At 50.1% G+C, this 17,158-nt stretch overlaps 1 pseudogene; it reads right to left on the reverse strand.

Annotated features, from left to right (window-relative positions):
* Positions 1 to 2,752: 2,752 nt before the first annotated feature.
* On the reverse strand, positions 2,753 to 10,039 carry LOC123573009 (UL16-binding protein 3-like; annotated as a pseudogene).
* Positions 10,040 to 17,158: the final 7,119 nt, after the last annotated feature.

The following is a 17,158-nucleotide window of genomic DNA, read 5'->3' on the forward strand; positions in this document are numbered from 1 at the left end:
CATCTTTTCCCACAGCCTCAGGGCCCTGGGGATTGAAGGTCACCAGGTGCAGTTTCTCCCCACATGAAGACTGTGTGGAGTGGGAGGTCTGTGCCTATTTTTTTTCATTTAATGAGGAAAGAGCTGAGTGGCTGGGGGCAGAGTGGGACTCATGATCTCTGCTCAGTCCTCACCCCAGGCTATACCCTCCACAGCAGCCAGGGGCCACTGGGCCCCCCACCTCCCTCTTACTTCTGCCCATGGTTCCAGATGCCTCCATGGTGACTGAGACGAGGATGTGCTGGGGGTTCCTCAGTTGTGGGTGGATGAAGTGACCACAGGGATGAGCTGAATGGAGAAAGGGTGCAGCCAGCGACTCAAACCTGGGCGACCATTGATGGCTGTGTGGTAAAGTGAGCCCTATATGGAAGGAGAACCCTCCCTCAGCTCCTGTGCCCATGGAAATCCAACACTTCACAGATCTGAGTCTCATCTGGATCAGGCCATGTATTTAGAAAGTGATGAAGGGACCCTGGGCTTGAGCTGCTTCAGTCTCTAGAGGGGCCTGGGGGTTGCCTTCAGGGGATAAGGGGGCAGGAGAAGCTGCCTGAGGCTGAGGGTTAAGAGGAAAATACCTGGAGGCCCTGGCTTTGCAGGAGGAGGAGGAGCTGTGCTGCATTTATGGAGGTATTCACTCCTTCACATCAATTTCTGAAAAGTAAGTTTTTCTTCAATTTCTATTTTCAACTAGTAAAAAAAAAAATGAAACAATAGAATGAACAGAGTGGTTGCAAGCACATTACGGAGAACTTCTCTTCCTGCACTACTTGAGAGTGAGCTGTCACGCTGACATCCCATCTTAGAGATGCCACCTCATGCCCCATACTTTACTATGGTTTCCTTGCAAACCAGGACACTCTCCAGATAACCCCTGTGCAAACTCCAAGTTAGATTTCACTGCAGACATTGCGACCATCTCATGCTAAGACGCCACTCTGGGTTCAGCAATTGTTCTAAGAATGTCTTTCATCACCAGGGAGCTGATGGATGTGGGCATTTCCTACCCCCTTATTTTCCTAAATATCTACACTATGGTGTTGTATTTGTCCCACTGATTGATCTGTATATTTTTGGAAATATGGAAAGTGATCTGGATTGATGTGGTTATTTTTATTGTGTGTAAATCACAAATGTTCACTAATATGTTGGAGAAGTTTAACATTTTCATCCAGCATTTGAATTGTTTCATTTTTGCTAGTTCGGATTTTGTAGTCTGATGTAGAGCAAAACAGGAATCTTTCATCAACATTGAAAAGCATTCTGTACTATACTTGAATATTTCATTGCTAACTTTTTGCTACAACAAAGGACAGCACAGTCAGCATCCTAGTATCTCCATGTTCTCTGGAACATGTTTGGAACCCAGAACTGACTCTGGGATTGCTGGTTAGTGGGATAAGCACAGCATCCACTCTCCTGGATACTACCTGAGTAGACATCAAAAAAGTGATTCAATCTGGACTCTTACCCACAATGTAAGAAGTCTCTGATATTCCATTTCCTGTCCACCAATTGGTAGAGACAGACTAAAAAAATTTGTTGGTAAGATGAGTATACAGGGGTAGACCATTGTTTTCTTGATTGTATCAGAGCTATGAAAGCTTTCACAGGTTTCTTTAGGATCTCTGAATTGCTCACAGCATTTCCTGAAGAATTAGGTGATTTTATTAATTTCTAGTAGTTCTTTATATATTCTGCTTCTGATCTTTTGTCTATGGGGGAATATAATAACATTTACAAATAGAGATGTATCTGTAGTGAGGATTTCTTTCACTAGAAGTGAGCACGGTCAGGGCTAAAGAATGATGAGAAAAGCCGCTGCCAACCGTGGAGTGGGCTGGGGACAAACCAGAAAGCATCACATTCTGGAAGCAGGGATAGAGGCAGGAATATCTGCTAGCCCAGGACATCAGGACAGTGGTGAAGACTGACAGCCAGACTGCTTATAAATTAAGAGTGATCTTTAAAGTCTCTGTCTCCAAAAGATATCTAGCAGCATCACTAGTTTTATTATTAAATATAACATGTCAGAAGAATGAAATCCCATTAATTCTCTATATAGGGCAACATAGGAAGACCCAGTCTCTACCCAAAAATCAAACAATTTGCCAGGCATGGTGGCATGTGAGTGTACTTGCAGCTATTCTAGAGGTTGAGTCTAGAGGATCACTTGAGCCCAGGAGTTGGAGATTACAGTGAGTGATGATTATGCCACTTCACTCCAATATGGTTGACAGAATGAAAAACTGTAAAAAAGCATAACAGTAAAAAGGATTAATACAATTCTTGGTCAGTGCATGGAAAAGATCCCTGAGATCTGAGGTCCAGCACACTATTTTACTAGCAATACTGCTTGGAAGAATAAGGTCATGCTTCAGAGAAGTGTCTGTTTTCCATAATCAAAGAAGCAGAAATAACTCTTTTTTTTTTTTTTTTTGCTGGGATTTCTTGTTCAGTTAAAACGTGTGCAGGAATTCCTTTCATTACCACTGAGAGAAAGTGACAGAAGATGTTAAGAAAAATGGCTGCTAGGATCATCACCAAAGGAAATGAGTGGCATGACATGTTGAGTCTACAATGTCCTCGTCATCTGCTGGTGGGGGGGCTGTGGTATCGGGGGAACCCACCCTCAATATTTCAACATATGTTCTTTCTATTTTCCCTAAGTGTCGGCAGGTCTGAGAAATAAAGAGAAAGAGTACAAAGAGACGAATTTACAACTGTGCTGCCAGGGGTGACATCATATGTTGGAAGGTCTGTGATGCCCACCTGAGCAGCAAAACCAGCAGGTTTTTATTAAGGACTTCAAAAGGGGAGTGGATGTACGAATAGGGAGTAGGTCACAAAGATCACATGCTTCAAAGGGGGATAAAGATCACAAGGCAAAGGGCAAAGCAAAGATCACAAGGCAAAAGGCAAAATTAGAATTACTGATAAGGGTCTATGTTCAGCTGTGCAAGTATTGTCTTGATAAACATCTTAAACAACAGAAAACAGAGTTCAAGAGCAGAGAATTGGTCTGACCTCAAATTCACCCAAATTCACCAGGGTGGGATTTTCCCCCCACCCTAATAAGCCTGAGGGTACTGCAGGAGACCAGGGCATACTTCAGTCCTTATCTCAACCGTGTAAGACAGACACTCCCAGAGCAGCCATTTATAGACCTTCCCCCAGGAATTCAATTCTTTTCCTAGGGGCTTAATATTATATTCCTTGCTACGAAAAGAATTTAAGAATATCTCTCCTACTTGCATGTCCATTTATAGGCTCTCTGCAAGAAGAAAAATATGGCTCTTTTTTCCCAACCCCACAGCCAGTCAGATCTTATGGTTGTCTTCCCTTGTTCCCTAAAATCGCTGTTGTTCTGTTCATTTTCAAGGGGCATAGATTTCATATTGTTCAAACACACATGTTTTACAATCAATTTGTTCAGTTACCACAATCATCACGGGGTCCTGAGGTGATGTACATCCTCAGCTTATGAAGATAACAGGATTAAGAGATTCAAGCAAGACAGGCGTAAGAAATTATAAAAGTATTATTAGGGAAGTGATAAATATCCATGAAATCTTCACAACTTATGTTCCTCTGCCACAGCTCCAGCCTGTCCCTCCATTTGTGGTCCCTGACTTCCTGCAACACTGTGGACTTGCTAAGGCTTGAACTCCTGCTTTCCAGAAAGGCACAGTGGTGAGTAGACAGGCGGCCTCCCTAAAGGGAGAGCAGGAACCAGACCAGACTAACAGGGGGTTCTTGATATCATCTTTCACCTTAACAAAAGATGAAGTGTTGGTTTAAGTGGCTGAGAAAAACCTGGATCTGTTCTCCTGGGTGATCCTTCCCAGACCCTCCCCATTTCGGAGCCTCTCCTCCAAATATGGAATATGTTTCTCCCTCCAGCCCTAACCCTGGCTGTGCAGCCTGTCCCAACCTCCTCCCTCCTTCACCACACCACAGAGCCAGCCCAGGTCCTGTTACAGCCCAGGGAGGCTCAGAACTGAGGCTGGTAATGAGGGGTCTGCACCCTCACTCAGGTACTGCTCCTCCCTCTCATAGAAGGGTCTAGACGACCTGGAGGAGCCTTGTCCAAACAGAAGTATCTGGATCCATGTTTCCTGGCCTTGGTTGGGCTTGCAGGCAAACTTCCTTGTTTCCCCTTCCCTCTCAGCCTCTCCTCACCCTGGGAGCTACACCCATAGCTCTAAATGGGACTGTCCCTGCCCTGCCCCATTCATTCCTGGCTAAGCTCAGTGGTGACCATGGAATTTCAGCAGCAGCTCAGCTCCCCTGTCTGAGTCCACTCTGCTCCAGGCAGGGCCATCAGCTGACTCAAGATCTGGAGTGCGCAGGAGGCATAATGGCAGGGGCATCACCCCAGGGCCTGGCCATGAATCCCTTGGGTACAAGGGGCTTGGCCTTTTCCTAAAACTCATCCTGGACATGCTCTACTTTTCATCTTTCACTTTAACTGTTGGAACTCAAGGTGCTTTCTCTGGGAATGCAGCTTTAGGAACTGGGTGGACCAAGGCCCTCACAGCCCCCTTGTCCTGGGATTCCTCCAGATGGCTCTCTTCTTAGCCTCCTCCAGGGACACCCTTTCCCTTGACATCCTAGGTGAAACAGCCATGCTGTTCCTCTCCTATTGCACGGACTGCCCATGCCTGAGTTCCTGCTGCCTGCAGGCCACACACCACTACCCTTCCTGAATAGAAACCTGCTCTGAAACAGGCCTGAATTGGCTAAACCCTCTCAAGCTCAATAGGCCCTGAGCTTTGGTATGGGCCTCTCCCTTTCCCTCTACCCTCTGACAGTGAGAATCCATCAGAACTCAAGGTTGAGTTGCCCAGGTCATTGCCAACAGGTGACACCAGGTCTTATTGACCTGTCTCATGTCAGGATGAGAAGGTCCCGGCCATGGGGAGGGATGGGGCTCTGGGAATTCTCTTTCCCTTCCTCCCACCTCACCCATCTGTCTCTTGTTCCCCTCACAGTTTTTCCCACAGTACCTGTCACTCTAAAGGACTCTCCTGAGATGCCAGGGAGGATGAAGCAGAGAATGATGAGGAGGCTCCAGAGACTGAGGTTGGTGGCCATGGCTTTGGTTTGGGCTGTGCGTGGGGCCACAGTGAGTGGTTCTGAAATGGAAACACTGGAGTGACAACTCTTGTCCATGCCCCAAATCTGAGGAGACACCTCTTCAGCTCCTGCTGCCCCAGGTCATCCTGGAAGGCAGAGGATTTGTCTCCCCTGCTGTGGGGCAGCCACTGTGACAGGTCCTGGTGGTAGGAAAGGAGAGGGGGTGTCCCCATCCTCAGGGAGCTCACATAGCTGCTGAGGGAAGCAAGGTGACAGCACAGCCCACCCTCCTGCTCTGGCAGAAGAGGAGGTGATGTCCCAGGGCTGGGGAGGGGAGAGTCTCGGGGCTGGCATTCGAGGTGGTTTTGATGGATTTCCAGAAAGAGACCAAAGGAGAGGAAAGGAAAAGTAATTCTAGGTGGAGGGAAATCTAAAGAGAAAGGTCTAGAAACACAATGACGCCCACAGTTTCGAGGTTGGTAATAAATCCACAGTAAGTGGAGCAAAAGCAAGTGCAGTGAGGAAGAGGAGTCAGGAGGGAGAGAGAAGAGGAGGATGGGAGAGCCAAGGCATCCCCAGGAGGAGCCCCCCATGAGGGGTTCATGTTCTTACACTCACTCACACACACACTCACACTCACACATGCATAGACTCACACCCACTCACACCCATACACCCACACCCACCATACGCAGACACTCACAGACAAGGGTGTAACTCGATGGCATCTCCAGCGTGCTCCCAGTGCTCCCCTGTCAGTTACCTGTGGGTTCCAGCCTCTTCTTCCTGTGCATCAGGAAGTCCCTAAGCCAGCTCTTGCAGTCTCCCATTGAGAACACCTGAAAGAACATGGTTAGTCTACTGTCCTCCCACTTCTCTTTCATCCGCCTGGCTCCAGCCTGAACCACTGTCCATTTTCTGTTGTTTGAGTCAAAGAGGAGGAACTTCTGTCTGTCAAAGCCGAACTGCCAAGATCCACGGATGCGTCCGTCAGTTTCACACTCACAAGACATCCTGGCCTGCAGCGTGCGGGGTCCTGCCCCAATCAGAAAGAGATCAGCTCTGGTCTTTACACATTCTCTTCCCTGTCCCACATCCTCCTATGCTGAGACCCTTCTCATCTGGTCCTGTTGCCTCCTCCAAGTCCTGCCCTTGCTGCTGGGCTTCATGGAGGTCCCATGTCTAATTTATTCTACCCACACAAAGTGCAGCCCCTGAGCCCACACTCTGCTCCCTTCTGTCCTTGGTCTCCACCACTCACCGCTGGGTGTGAAATCCTCCAGCTCAGTGTCAGCCAGTTCCAGTCTGAGCCTCTGTCCCACCTCTCTCAGCATTTCCAATTGTTTTCCCCAGGCATCTGTGGCCTCCAGCTGCTCTTCTAGGTGACCCATAGGTAAGACCTTGTCACTGCCACAGTCATAGGAGAGGAAATTCTTCTGATCCATCTAGCCTTGGACCTCACACCACTGTTGTCCATGTCTGGGAAAACGAATGATGGTGAAGTTATACCAGAAAGAGTGAGTGTCTATGGAAAAAAAAACCCCAAAATACCGGAGAATTTTGAGGTGGGGGAAAGACCCCAAACACTGTGACAGCAAGAGGGTTTCCTGAAGGCTGGGCTGGCAGAGATGGATTTCTCTTCCTCGATGGTGGTCTCTGCCTGTGGAGGAACCATGGGTCGCCAACATGTCCATCTCCCCACTCTGCCCAGACTTATACTCACATCTGTCAGCACAGGACCCTGCCAGGGAGGTGGCAGGCCTGCTACAGGTGAAAGGACCTAGATGGCAGGATCTTCAGCAGCAGCCCAGGTGGACTGCAGGAGGCAGGAGAGCACCCTGAAGATTTTGCAGCATGGTGTAGTGGGTACAATGTAGTCTAAATTGGGTAAGGATGAGTTTATTTATTATGGGAAAGAAGACATGGTAAGTTCCTGGAATATGCTTCTCAGCTGCTACTAGGTTGCCCTTGGAACCTTGGAAAAAGGAATGACCCACAGTGCACGAAACAGAAAGCCCATCTCTTACATGGCAGGTTGTAGAGGAAAGAACAAAAGGCTCAGAGAAGTGCAGATGCTAGAGTGGCTGCAGTATGAAAATTCAGAACAGTGGCCACCCTCTGGGCTCAAGGGATGCCTGGAGGACTCCTGTTTACCCAGCATATAAGAAGGCCCTGGGAGAAGGCAGCCGATTGTCAAGAAGCTCAGGGATGCCTGTTGCTGAAGGCCAAGGTTGGGGGTAGGAGATGCTCTTCCTGAAATAGGCTTCCAGTAGTAATGGGGATGGAAAATCCTCAAATAACAGATCTCAAGTGGAGGCCATCAACTGTCAAGAGGAAGGAGGGTGCAATGATGGAAATAATTAGAGAAGTCACAATGCCAGCTGGAGACTTCAGCCATAGAAAGCTATGCCCATGGCTCATAGAATGAAGTGGTCCAAGATCCAAAAGAGATGGAGACTCAACCTGGATACTGCTAGATTTAAATAACTACAACAAACAAAGACAAAATTCAAGGATGGATGACCTGGAGGCTGAAAGTTGTCACCCCAGGAAATAACTGAGCTCCTTTGCCCAGCTTTGAGAACTGAGCCACATCTCAGATCAAGTCCATTACTAGAAGGAGAGCCCAGAGCCCCTGGTGGGCCTCTTTGACCCCACAGCAAGTGCAATGACTGCTTAAGAGTCCCCCACAGAACCAGACGGGCATTCACTCTGGTAACTGTACACCATGAAACAGCAAATACCCAGACACTCCTAGTGAACATAGTGTGTGATCCGACCCCCTCCCAGGGATCTGAAGCATTAACTTGCTTCCCTGTTACTCATGAGGTGCAATGGGGCAAAGTAATGGATGGACACCTGTGTCAGGTCCAGCTTAGAGGGATGTGCTGGGTTCATGGACCCATTTGATGGTAATTTCACATTTCCTGGATTTGTACCGGGAATGGACAGTGTTTATAGCTAATGTAGTAACTATTAGAGGTTGTGCTGGTCATAAGACCTCCCCTGTCACTACTCAACTCTGCTCTTGTAGCTCGTAATGCAGCCATACACACTCTGTGAACGAGGGGTGTGGCTGGACCTGCCACTACGGCTATTTGACCCTGGAGTCCCTAAGATCCCAGAGACATGTGTGGTTGGAAAAGGTGCTATGTGGATTTCATGGCAATTCCCAACCACAGAATCACAACAGGGTCCCCTAGTGCTCAGAAGCAAGGCTCATTTAAAGTGGCTCCAGGTGTCGTTCTGGGCCCTGGTGGAGATAGCCTCCAGCAATGGGAGGGCAGTCACCAGGTAGCCTCAGAGCTGCCCATTAGGAAGGTAGGCCCGGCAGTGAGAAGACGCAGGTGGGTCTCCTGGGATGGGCCGGAGCAGGGCCACAGGGAACCAAGAAGCTGCACAAGCAGTTGGTCCTGATCCCCAGGACACCCCATGCCTGCACCCCCTCACCCTCAGCTCACACCTGAGGCTTCAGGGAGGGTCCCTGAAGGTCCTGGGGGATGACTGATGCCACCCAGCAGCAAAGGAGGGGGGCAGTACACCCTGAATCATAGAATCTCCACTTACATCCATCACATCCACACCACCCAGAAGCCACAGGCAGGGTCGGACACACCTGTGACTCTTCAACTTACACCACTTGGAGATGACACCCTAGGGGATGGGGCAGCAATTGCCAGGACACAGCATGTACCCTCATCTGGGGTCAGCAACCTAGGATGGTGTTCACATCTGGTCTCCCTTTTATTAACAGGTTGCCATTTCCTGCTGCTGCTCCACAAAGGGACAGGACTTGACACAGAGAACCCACGGCCAGCAAGGACCAAAGTGCCTTCAGCCTTTCCTTTCTAGAAAGGGTTTGCTGACTCCTGTCTGCATAGTGACTATTCTGTATGACGTTTGCTCCCCAGTAGGAAGAACAGGCGGATCTGGGACCCAAGGGAAGTAGTGGGCGCCTCTACTCACGGGCGCTCCCAGGGTCATCCTGGGGGAAATGGTCCTTCCCATCCCCCCTGCACTAAGTTCTGTGGAAAGCGTGGGGAGTGTTTGCTGGGGAGAAGGGTAGAGGGTGCTAGTTGGTTGGGGAGGTGCTAAGGGCCCCTTCATGGATGGGGAGGTGAGGGAGGCCTGTGGGGTGACAGGGCTGGGCTGAGATGGGTAGTGAATGAATGTGACCTGGGTAGTGTAAGTGAACGCTGAGGGGAGCGGTGGGAAGTGTCTGGTGAGCCCCTGGGTGCGGGTTAGTGTCTGCAGCAAAGCTCAGAGGGAAGTTCCAGGGCAGGGAAGTTCCAAGGCAAGGAGCCCTGGGGGTGCTGGAGGGTTTGTGTGGTGGAGAGCGGGTGAGAACAGAGCAAGCCTGTGGCTGGTGGGGGTGTCAGTGATCGCGTCCCTGTGGAACCCCCTTCACCTCTGTCCTGACCACAGCTCAGGTTCCGGGAGCTCTGGTTTCTCCTTCCCGAGGGTGAGTGGGGCTGCGAGTCTGCACCAGGGATCCCCGCCCCACCTTGGGCTCGGCAAGCCCTTTGGTCCCTCCACCCTCCTGCGGTTCCTTGTCTGCCTTCTTTGACCCCCCGCCCCCCTCCTGGCCTGTGGGGCAAGCAGTAGCCACAGAAAGAAGACCGGAGGAAAGGAGCCTGGCAGGGGAACTGAGGGGGCACGCAGTCCTGGGAGATCGCGCCAGTCCTTCCAGAAGCCTTCCCCTCCTCTGAAACCCGGTATAGTCCACAGTCCTCCAGGTTTGGCCCCCGTCCCGCTTAGGCTCCATCCCTGAACTCACCGGCCCTCCCTGCCCCGAACCAGCCGGACAGCAGGAACAGAAGCGGGAGGCACAGAAGGAACGTGGGGCTGGCGGCCTCTGCCATGGGGCATCTGCAGCGCAAGGCACCGGAATCGCTGTCGCAGCGGAGATCCGCGGTTGAGTTGCAAAGAGAACCCCAAGCCGATTGGTTGTTGGGTGCCCCGCCCAGGCCGGTGACGTGCCCTCCGTCCGACTCCGCCCCGCCCCGCCGCTGCGCTCAGTCCAAGGCTGGGATCCACCTGAAACGTTTGCCGGCCCTCCTCTGGGGAACGCTCCACTCGGTCCTGTCCCCGGCTCCTGGCCTGACAGCGGCCAGGTCGGGCGAACCCTCCCCGTCCACCCCGCCCCTGCGACTTGGTGGCGGCGTGCGCGGGTTCCGCGCGGACCAGGACACAGTTCCTTCCTCTTTTAATTTTTCAACACAGCATTTATCATTACCCCAGTGTAAACACTGATGCAGAGGAAGGTGAAGAAACTTGCACGGGGATATTCAGTGGCGGCGGTGTTCTCCGTCACCGCCTGCGCCAGCGACACCTGCCCTCCCTCCGCCTGCAGGGCAGAATCCCCGCCCCTCTCCGTCCAGGGCGCCGCAGGTTCCCAGTCCGGAGCGGACCTTCTTTGCCTCACCTCTAAAAGCATGAGGAGGTCTTTGAGTGTGTTATATATCCCTTTATGACTTTGGGGAAAAAAAAGAAAGGAAAGCCCTAAAGGCCTACCGTGATCAATCTTTATGTGATCAATTGTGTTTCCATGGAGAGCAGAAGCCGAGGGTGGAGTCTACGTCTTGATGGGGCTCACTTTGCTGCACACCCATCTGTGGCCAACTACACCCAAATCCATGGCTGCACCCACACCTCTGCTCAGTCCCTGGATGGTCCCTGCAGCCATCCTCAAAGGGGCAACGTGAGTGCATCCTCGTCTCAGTCACCGTGGAACCATCTAGATCTGTGGGCAGAAGCCAGAGGTAAGTGGGGGGCCCAGTGGCCCCTGGCCACAAGGGAGGGCTTAGCCTGGGGTGAGGACTGGGCAGAACCCCTGAGTCCCACTCTGCCCCCAGCCACTCAGCCGGTTCCCCATTGAATGAGAAAAATAGACACAGACCTCCCACTCTACACAGTCTTCATGTGGGGAGAACCTGCACCTGTTGACCATCAGTCTCCAGGGTCCTGAGGCCGTGGGAAAGGGGAGGAGGCCCGGACAAAGCCCAGGGCCTGTCTCTGCTTCAGGACAGAAACATGGGATGGCAGCAGCCTCTGTGACTGAGCAGGGACACAGAAGCCTGGAAGGTTCTGGCCTGATGCACGAGAGCCTCTGTGCAGGAGGGGCCATGTGGAGGGTGGTATGGAGGACAACAGACACATGGGGGTGGGCAGTTCTCAGATTTGTGAAGGCATAGCTTGGTGGTCTGGGGATCTGTGTGTGAGAAGATCCAGCCCAGGATGGAGACAGAAGTGGTTCAAAAGTGACTGTAATGGCCATGATCTAGAGACCATGTATTCAGACATGGAAGTCAGCTGATATTGTGGCATTCCCGTGCAAAGTTCTTCAGCTTTCTGGGCATGGATGTCTGCATGTGGAAAATGACAAATTTTACAAGAAACTCTGTCCTTGCACGTGCTAAGGACCCAGGGCAGGTCTCCTATTTCAGTTGTGAGCCCTGCGGCCCACCCTGAAGTCAGCAAAAGCCAGGTCCACCCTGAGGAGAGCTGGAGCTCTGATCCCAGGCCGAGGCCTCTTCATGGCCCTGAGGGTGCTGTGAGGGAGAGGAAATGAAAGCAAGGCCCATTCATCAGGACTCAGACGTGTTTTTCAGACCCACAGAGGATTTTTCTCTCCATCACCTGGTGAGCCTGACATGATTTAAGGGTGGTTGGAGGCTGAGTGAACCAGTGAATGAATGAGACAGTTGTGGGAGTGAATGGGGCTAGAGGAATAGCACAGGTTCAGAGGGGAGCTGGAGCGGAGGTTGTAACCCCCAGGGGCCTGAAGGTGGCAGCATCGAGGTTGAAGACCTCGTGGCTGGCACAAGTTGGTAATATTTTTTTCCCTGTTTTCCCTTTTTGGTTGTTGGGTGTTTTTTATTTATTTTTTGTGGGGATGCGGCGTACAGAGTCTCGCGCTGTCGCCCAGACTGGAGTGCACTGGGACGATCTCAACTCACTGCAACCTCCATCTCCCGGGTTCAAGTGATTCTCCTGCCTCGGCCTCCTAAGTAGTTGGGATTACAGGCGCCTGCCACTGTGCCAGGCTAATTTTTGCGATTTTAGTACAGACCATGTCTCACCATGTTGGCCAGGGTGGGCTGGAACTCCTGGCCTTAGGTGATCCACCTGTCTCAGCCTCCAAAAGTGCTGGAATTATAGGCATGAGCCACCGCACCCGGCCACAACATGGAAATTTGAATGCCCATCTGGGTGTCCACAAAGATTTTCCAAGGAAAAGTAATTTTGGTTTTCAACCAATCTGGGGGTGCTTCATCAGGATAGAATCTTCTAGAAAACAGTGTAATGGTGGACAGCAAACTGCTGTCTTCAGCTAAGGTTTGATTGAGCCTAGAGTGCAACAGGGCCAGAAAAATCTTGCCTTTTTTTTTTTTTTTTTTTTTTTTTTTTTTTTTTAAGACAGACTCTTGTACTGTTGCCTGGGCTGGTGTGCAGTGGCGCAATCTCGGCTTGCTGTAACCTCTGTCTCCTGGGTTCAAACGATTCTCCTGCCTCGGCTTTCTGAGTAGCTGGGATTACAGGTGCCTGCCACCATGCCCAGCTAATTTTTTGTATTTTTAGTAGAGATGGGGTTTCACTGCATTGGCCAGGCTGGTCTCGAACTCCTGATCTCATGGTCAACCCACCTCAGCCTCCCAAAGTGCTGGGATTACAGATGTGAGCCGCCGTGCCTGGCCAAAAATCTTGCCTTTTAAGCAAAGAAGGAATGAGTCTGAAAGTGGGAATGGAGATGGGAAAAGATAAGGGGGCCAGGAGGAAAGAGGAGAAAAGAAGGGGTGGGATCTGAGAGGGAGCAAGGATCTAAGCATTTAGGGCCCCATGGCCTCTAGTTGCAAGTGGGCGGGGCGGGGACAACGGAGCTGTGACAGCCTTGAGGGCCTGGGTGACTCATGCACGGGGCCCTCTGCTTCCTCCGGGTGTGTCACGCCCTGGGCTTCAGGTCCCCAGTGGCACAGTTGCTGGTGCAGAGTTGGGCATTTGCCTCCAGCCTCTGCTCCTGCTGCCAGGCTGGTCCAAGTCGAGTCAGGTAGTTGAGTTCTGGGGCTGGACCCTAAGCAGGGGTTGTGGGCAAACACAGGGGGTCTTGGACTACATGGGGGTCAGGAGGAGGGGAGGCTTCTGGAAGTTTCTGAAGGTCTCCCTGGAATTTAATGTGGCATTGCTAGCTGGAGCCAGCCTGGCATGGGGAGAGAGATGTGAAACTGATGAAAAGCACACAGTCTGATTTAAAAGCAAACCCTGAGACCTTTCCAAGAACAATAAAGCATATTGTAGTCACTAAAATAAACGAATACACACACACACACAAAAGTAGCCTTTCTTGGCAGATACAGCACATTTTATTTTTAATCTTTACATTTATCATTGCCTTTTGAAAACAATGTATATTATTCAATATTTAAAAATCCAACCTGGGAGTTTCAGTGATTTATGTGATAAGTTTAGTAATTCACCTTCATTGTTATTACTGTTTAGGATTTAGCTCTGTCATTTTTTTTTTTTTAAAGATATGGGGTCTCCCTTTATTGTCCAGGCTGGAGTGCAGTGGCGTGGTCATAGCTTACTGTAGCCTCTAACTCCTGAGCTCAGGCCATCTTACTGCCTCAGCCTCCGAGTAGCCAGGACTACAAGCATGTGCCACCCACTGGGCTAATTTTCTATATTTGTTTGCAGAGATGGGGTCGGCCTATATTGCCCAGGCTGGTCTTGAACTCCTGAGCTCAAGCGATCCTCCCACCTCGGCCTCCCAAATTGCAGGGATTACAGACGTGAGCCACTTTCCCTGGTCCATATGTATTTACTGTATTTTTTATTGCTGGTATTTGCCCTCCATACCTGTGTTCCATTTAGTATACTGAAGGTTTTTTTCTGTTGGTTTAAAAGTTATATATTCTAGTTTTCTTCTCAGGGTGGCTGCCCTTTACCTATGACTCATACCAATATGTATCACATTTATTGGTATTAATGGTTTTGTTTTATTCCTAATTTTAGAAGTATCAGCACATTTTCCTATCCCTTTTGTGTGCCACCTTCAGCCCCATTTTCTTAATATCTTTCATAGCTATAATTCTCAGTTATTCTTAGCAACAATTCCTTGTTTCTGTGATCCTAGGTTCACATTTCCCACCCCCACCAACCCTTTTTTTTTTTGAGATGGAGTCTCACTCTGTCACCTACCCTGGAGTGCAGTGGCACGATCTCGGCTCACTGCAACCTCCACCTCCTGGGTTCAAGTGATTCTCCTGCTTCAGCCTCCTGAGTACCTGGGATTACAGGCACCTGCCACCACACCCAGTTAATTTTTTGTATTTTTAGTAGAGACAGAATTTCGCCATGTTGGCCAGGCTGGTCTCTAACTTCTGACCTCAGGTAATCCACCCACCTCGACCTCCCAAAGTGCTGGGATTACAGGTGTGAGCTACCACGCCCGTCCCACATTTTCCCTTTTTGTTGACAACAGTAATCTGGAACAGATTCTTTGATCACTCGTCCTCCTTGGTGGTCTTGTCACATGTTCTGTGTTTCTCTTGCTATTGGAGTTCCTTCCTCTAAACTATTTCCAACTTGGATCTTCAGGAGGTAAATATTCTTCAGGTTTTAATAAGCTCAGGAGCTTATTTCCTGAGCTATTTCATCCAGTGGTACTGTTCTAGGCTGTTAGTCATAGTCTCAAGAAGGCGGAGAATGGTTTCTACTTTAACCTACCTTTTCATAGATGCACTTGTAGATCAGACAAGCTTATTGTTTTTCTCTTATTCAGCTACTGCTAGTCTTCTCTTCTCCCACTAAGGAAGGAGACCACTACTACTCCTGCTGCCCTCCTACCCCCACCTTGCCTAGTTCACAAAAGAGGAGGAAAGAGAGAAAGCAAAAAGTTAGAAAGAAACAAAAGTAAGATAAATAGCTAGACAACCTTGGCACCACCACCTGGTCCTAGGAGTTAAAAAAAGTAATAATAATAACATCAATCCCTGACCTAAACTTGTGTTATCTGTAAATTCCAGACACTGTATGAAAAAAGCATTGTAAAACTTTTTGTTCTGTTAGCTGATGCATGTAGCCCCCAGTCACGTTTCCCACGCTTGCTCAATTTATCACGACCCTTTCACGTGGACCCCTGAAAGTTAAAAGCCTTTAAAAAGGCCAAGAATTTCCTTTTCTGGGAGCTCGGCTCTTAAGACGTGAGTCTGCCGATGCCCCCGGCCGAATAAAAAACCACTTCCTTCTTTAATCTGGTGTCTAAGTTTTGTCTGTGGCTCGTCCTGCTACACCAGCATCACACCAGCTCCTCCCCCATTGCTGTGGGGTCCCTGCTCTCCCTGTTCACCATGTTCCCACCATTGGCTCCCCATTCTTACTGCCCTCCAAGCATCATCCCAGCCCCTCCAGGGTCACTGCCTGACCAGGTGGGGGTTGGGTGAAGAGGCAGAGATCAAGACAAGATACCTGGTCCAGTTTGACTTTAGGTTCCTCTCTAAAACACGACTGCATTCTACATCCTGTTCCTCCGGCATCCTCAGCTGGGAGGATGTGTAGGACTGTGTAGAATCTTGGCCGGTGATGACCGGTTCCTGCAACCATGGCTTTTCAGCTACATTGATTTTTCCTAAAACAGACAAGCAGACTGGCAATAAGTTATGGAAATACGGTTTTCGTTACTAAAAGTAGAGATGTGTACACCTATCAGTGCTGGTTTTTGAAATAAACATAAGCCCATAGGCACTCTGCTGCATGCAGATTCTATCTCAAAATAACACACTTTGAAGATCTTCCAAGATCTGCACATACAGATTCTTTTCCTTTTTATCTCTGCATGATATTGCATAGAAAGACTGCATCACAACAAATGTAACCAGTGTCTATGTATGAAGATCCAGATGGTCTCCAGTCAGTTACTTTTACAGACACGAAATGCTGCAGAAACTGTGCTTGCATGAGTCTCAATTCAATTGTATAGAATAGATTTCCAGACACAGAATTGCTGTGCAAAGTAATGCACCTTTAAAGCGTCTCATGTCACGGAATGGCAATGCTGGCAACACTCTTGTCTGTGATTGTGAAGACCCAGCTTGGGCAGAGGATGGTGAAACATCCACTGTAGAGAGAGAGGTAACTAGTACAAGCTTCCTGGAGAACAGGGTGACAGGGCTCATCAAGGGTCAAAAATATCCAAGTCTGAATTAAGAATATGTATTAATATGCGTTTGAAATGGCATAAAGACTCCCTGGAAAGATGAGAAGAATCCAATAAAGTTTTGTCCTGGGCATGTGGCCAATGAGAGTGGATGCAGGCAGGGGTCGGGGAGTCTTTTGCACATGACTTTTCATGGTTTCCATCCTGCAACAGGTGACTATATGGAGGTAAAGAAGTAAGGAAAAATGGGGCCCGGAGTCCTGGGGACAGTCACTGGGTGGGCTTGCCAGATCTGTTGTGGGCCACGAGGTTCCAGGGACTCGGAACCCAGGTAAGCGCATGCGGGACTGCTGCAGTGACGAGGCACTGGCTATAGATATTTACCCAACGGTATTGTCACAGGGGAAATATTACAGGTGATTGCTGATTTCAACCACAGATGATTTTGGGGAAAGTTCGCACCTGGCGGTTTCAGTTTCCACCCAGTCACGTCCTCTGGGCTCTGCTCCCTCCTCCCAGGTCGCCCGCTACGCCGGAGCTCTGGACCCGGGTCCTGCCCGGTGGAGACCGCGGAGCGGGTGCCCCGCTGCCGGCCAATGCGCCAGGGCCTCCGGGTCCACAGCCTCCGGACAAAACGGCCTTACCTGGGAGGACTCGGCTGTCGCGGCAAGGGACAGGCGGTTCCCGCGATGGAAGGATCCTGGAAATGTGGGGTTTTGGTGTGGTGAGGAGCAGGAGGTTTCCCCTTCATCCTCGCGGGGACTTTGCCACCGGCTCCGTGTGGAGACGTCACCTTCCCGCTCGGATTAGTGGGGCTCCAACAGTGTAGCCCCCAAAAGTACTCCCCATCCCCCTTGCCTTGGGGCTGCTGCGAGAGGGCGCCCGAGA

Source organism: Macaca fascicularis, chromosome 4 (assembly GCF_037993035.2).
Source record: "Macaca fascicularis isolate 582-1 chromosome 4, T2T-MFA8v1.1".
NCBI classification, from domain to species: domain Eukaryota; kingdom Metazoa; phylum Chordata; class Mammalia; order Primates; family Cercopithecidae; genus Macaca; species Macaca fascicularis.